Consider the following 5,371-nt stretch of genomic DNA (forward strand, 5'->3'; position numbering starts at 1 on the left):
GCCCTGAGCAGATCAGCTCTGCAGCAAGTCCTGCGTGGACGGACGCAGCCAGGGCCTCTTTTTAGAAGTCACGTTCTCTTCTTTAGCCAGTCAAAGTCAGGCTACAAGAATGTGCCAGGCTCACCCAACACATGGTTGTTTGTTAACCCTGCGCTGCCTTTTGCAGACGTACTCATCTCCAAAGTTTCCAAAGCTGAAGAGGCATCCTCAGGAGATAAACAGCCCTTTATGACTTCCGGGGATCAAACTTGAAATGAGAGATATTGTAGCAAGGACGGGGTCAAAGCTGGGATAAAAATGAGAGTATTCATCACTCTCTTCATCACCTGAATGTCTTTGAGTTACACTTTATATTTTCAATTCAGCTTATTTTACTTTGATTCTTTGTGCAGCTCAATACCTTCAAGTTTTCTGCAATATTCATGCAGAGAGGAATGAGGAATAAAAGACAAGCGGCCAACATTCAAGATCACTGTAGTCATGTTGGTAAGAGTTATTCCTCCTTTGTCAATTTCCTGGGAGTACTGTAACAATACTTGAGTGACTCAGACAACAGAAGTTTATTTTCCCATAGTTCTGAAAGCTGAAAAGTCTAAGATCAAGTTATCAACAGGATTGATTTCTTCTGAGTTCTCTCTTTAATCTTTCCATTTTGTCTTTGGAAGTTCTTCAATGTATGTACATCTGTATCCTAATTTCCTCATCCTATAAGGACACTAGTTATATTGAATTAACGACCACTGTAATGAACCCCACCCTTTAACTTGATTACCTCTTTGAAAACCCTATCTCCTGGGCTATCTGAACCTGGGAGCAATTGTCCCTCCTTTCTGTCTCTGGTGAACAAAGGATGCGCCTCCCAGAAGGTCCTCCCGACTGCACTAAGGCAGGGTAAACCTGCAGGACTCTTCCCATTCAAAGGAGGGGGATGGTTTGGCGCAGGCCTGAGGCCTGGCAGCTGTCTGAGATCCAAGGGAAGGGCATGGACAGCACTGCCCCGTGAACATTCGGTGGCGCTGGGGACGTGCCCTGCCTGCGCTACCCAACGTGAGGGCCACGAGCCATAGGTGACAGTGGCGCTTGAAATGGGGCTGGTGCCACGGGGGGCGCCGATGCCTTGTTCAGGGCCATTGAACTGAGTTGAAGCCACCACATGGGGCTTAGTGACTCCTTTGGTCAGGGCAGCTGTACGGCAGTGAGTGACAGCCACCTGCCGCGAACTGGGTTCTCTGGGTCAGTCCTCTGACCCTCACACCTCGGAGCGATTACAAACCATCAGACGTGGCAGGACCCCAGGATCCGGTGCTGAAGCCATAGGCAGCCCTGGGGCCCGATCTCCACGCTGAGTTACACTGTGCCTCTCTGGTCCTCCTAGGTCAAAACTGGAATTGCAAGAAAGCCTCGGAGGCTCTCTGAGGGTGAAGACAATGAGGGTAAAAGACTCTCCCCTGCTGGGCACCCCACTGAGCCAGGAGAAGCCCCCAGCGGGTTTTCCTCTCTCTGCGGGCCCCTCTTCATGAATGCAGTCTCCAAATTCCTTGCAAATCGCGGATGGGAGGTTTAGATTGACTGACCCCAAGGCTAAACAGGAAATTTGGATCTTTAAAGCAACAAGGAGCAGATCACCCCCCTCCCCCAGCACCTTGAGACACGTCCATACTCCCCGCTCCTAGTCCGGGTGGAATGTTATTGGCGGCGACCCATTTCTGCTCGCTACATCTACCTGCGGAGTCTTTTCCCATCTCCTTCTCCTTGGCCGCAAGGGCGCTGAGTCAGGAAAAGCTGGACCCCAGGGAGAGGCCGCCAGGCCGGCCCAGCCTTTCTAGCAATTTCACTTAGTTGCAATGGAAATTTCCTAGGGGGAAGAGCTCCCTTAGCAACCCCTGAAGAAATGCCTCACGGGATGCAGATAATCTTGGGAAGGACAAGTCAATACACAGAGAGATAGGGATTGGAACAAAACGATTTATTTACACTAAAGACCAAAGCCATGTTAGAGACAGAGAAATCCGATTTACCATTCTTTAGCCTTACATTTTAAAAATGTATCAAATGTCTTTCATTTGCTTTTATTCAGTCATTTATTTATGTGACTAGAATTGCACACAATACAATACGAAGCTCTGGTGTTTTACATTTAAAAAAAGAGGACAAATCTTTTGAATTATCATTTCCCAGTTTTACATTTAAAAAAAGAGGAAAATCTTTTGAATTATGAATTCCCAGTTTTTTACATCAGTTTTAAAATTGAAGAGCAGGAGAAATTATTTTGTAGAAAGCAGAAAGAAGCAGCTTAGGAATGCATCTTAGTGGCAGAGGATTCGTGCATCATGGCCCTGAGTTCAGTTACCAGTGGGAACGAAGGGGACAAAAACAAACACAGAATTAAAAAGGGACAAGTAGAAAACACCTGTAACTTCACCAACATAACTGACAAATGGTAGTGTTTTATAAACTTTTGCAACATACATTTTTGGATGTATTGCCACATCACTACATTATTACTTGTTCTGTAATACCATTTTTAATGATTGCTTAATACTGTGTTCATTTTATGGGTCAAATGCTTTTCAATTTAATTTCTTTTATTTTCATTGTAGTACATAGTATTTTATAAGTACTCTGTTACCTAACAATTTTTCACACATTTTTGTGAATATCTTTGGTATACATTTAAATTTGGGGGGTCAAAGTTTATACAGAAACATAAAGTTTTAATACGAGTTTTCTCCAAATGGTTATCTCACTGTGCATATTTTTTGTAGTACATGAGTATCCATTTCTCAGTGCCTTTCCCCAGATGTTATTTTTCCTCAAAACTCTTATTTGGCAAAACAAATGATACAGGCTATATATAAATCCTGTGTTGATTTGCAATTCTTTGTACTAAAGCTAATCGTTTTTACCTATTGAATGGCTGGATGTGTTTCCTTTTTCATAAAATCTTATTTTCTCCTTCACTGGTTTTTTTCAGCTTCAGTATTCGTTGTTTTTTTTTGTTTGTTTGTTTTTGCATTAACTTGTAAGTGCAGATGATCTTCGCCAATTGTTAATGCACATTTCAATTTTATATACGATCATTCTCTAGCATTTTCCCAGAAAGCAATCTTATATTTCATGTCATCTACACATACTTTTTTAAAATTTATTTTCAGTACCAGAGATCGAAGTTTGGTCCTTGTGCTTGTGAGGCAGTGGTGGAACCTCGGAGCTAAATCCCCGGCCCCATTGTTATTGTTTTTTGAAGAACAAAGCCTTAGATTAATTTTCACTTCTTTCTTTTTCTGGAGCCATTCATTTTATTCATCTATTAAATCCTCTTGTGCCTTTTTTCTGTTCTTTTTGTAATTCTTTAGTTCACTAACAATCTCATTTATTTTAATCTTAGTTAATAATGAAAATGTCAGTAGCTATGACTTCCCTGTGAGTACGCTTCTAAAGTGGCGATTTAGAGACTGAAATATAGGTTAGTCTTCTGATGTCTCCTCTCTTTTCTTCCAGGTGCTTCAATTTTGACCTCTTCAGTAAATGTAGGGAGGTATCCACAGTGAAGAAGTACTCGGAGAGCTGGGCTTAGAGGTGCACGCCTGTAATCCCAGCACTCAGGAGTCAGAGGCAGGAGGATCACAATGAGTTTGAGGCCAGCCTGGGCTACATAGTGTGACCCTGCCTCAGAAAACCAAAAGTAAATAAAAAAATAAACTACTTCCATACTTGTGTTAGGGGGGCACCATTATAAAGTACAGGAAATACAGATAGCTTAGACTAAACTGTCATGATGAAACTTAACTTGTTCATCATACCCTTAAACTTCTACTACTTTAGGTTCCCCTCCAAAGCCAAAAGGCTGACGTTAAGCCTCCCTTGTTAACTATCCGTTGGGTTGCCTGGGTCTGGCACTTACCAGGCACTTTATACAAGTTAACTGAATTTGATCGGAAGTATCTCTGCGCATCTGCTACATAGCAGCATTCAATCGGGGGTAGTAAGTGTCCTTGAGAAGCGTAATATATGAAATTCACAAATAAGTTAGGAGAATACTGATTTTAGTTTTGGGTTTTTTTTTTTTAACCCGCACGGTATCAAAGGAAGACAGATAGTGCAATGGTTGTATTGGATTTTAGGGCGTTGCTGAGAATTTCCAAAAGAGGGGATGCTCAGATGGGGTCTTGCAAGTCAGGCCACCAGGGGAAAGGAGGGGAAGAAGGCAGAAAAGAACCTGTGTGGAGACATAAAGCAGAAGGTCTGCATGCTGTCAGGGCATGGCTGAGCCTGGGATTGGAGAGGAGGGAGTGTGACAGACACCCTGGAGATGATATGCTCCGGCGACAGATCAGTTAAGGTTAAGTAAAAAGAGACCCTCAGATTCGCTTTTGCACAGTGCACCAACGTCAGAGGTGCTGTTGCCAACTGAAGGGCATCTGTGTGAGTCAGGGAGGGGACAGTGACATCAAAGGAATGGCAGTGGCACAGGCAGAAGTGAGGAAGGCCTAGGCAGCAATACACAGGGAGGGAGAGAAGGCAGGTATGGACCGCTGGGGTTTGTAGCCCAGGGAAGCTGATGGGGTGTGAAGAGTCCTGCTCTGTTAGAGAAAGACAGAGGGGCAGGTGGGAAGAGTGCAGTGGGGTCAGGGACACGCGTCAAGAATGAAAGCCTGGCAGGGCAGTGCGTTAGCAAGGAGGCAGCTGTAGTACTCAGTGTTTCCTCAGGGTCCTGGAATCCACTCACCTATTTCAAATCAGGACTTGTTCCAGAGCGTCCCGTATGAAGAGTTTGTAGAGCGAATCTTCTGTACATTCTTTTCTCATGCTAGTTCAAAATTTGAAGCAGCTCAGAGCAGTGTAGGATTAGGAATCCTGAGAGAAATCGCACAGTATGTCCCTTAGCCCAGGGTGTCAATTTACAAGAGGCAGCAACTGAGGTTCAGGCCACCTGACTCTTATTTCTAAACAGTCTCCTCTTGCTTTCCCTTTTCACTCACTCATTTTATTAATTCCCTGTTCCTTTTCCTTTTCCGTGCTGGCCCTCCCCTGGGTGTTTGAAGCAGTATGAATGGCTTTGAACTAGTAAGTATGGGCTTACCGTCCTGGAATGTACTTCCTACCTGCCACGGTCCCTCTTCTTGCCGCTCCCACTGAAGCCATTCCCACACTCATACCTTCGCGAGCACCCCAAGGCCAGTGTCAGAGGACCCAAACACTTTGTCCTGTAACATCTGAACCCATCATGGCTTTCCGGATGCACCTACACTAACGCCTCTTCCCCCACCATCGTTTGTGCCACTGTATCACCTGGACCCCACAAGTTGGCCACATCCTGCCTTTGCCTCTGTGTGTGTGTGTGTGTGTGTGTGTGTGTGTGTGTGCTTTT

This window comes from Fukomys damarensis, unplaced genomic scaffold (assembly GCF_012274545.1).
Source record: "Fukomys damarensis isolate Sample0158 unplaced genomic scaffold, DMR_v1.0_HiC HiC_scaffold_39, whole genome shotgun sequence".
NCBI classification, from domain to species: Eukaryota; Metazoa; Chordata; class Mammalia; order Rodentia; family Bathyergidae; genus Fukomys; species Fukomys damarensis.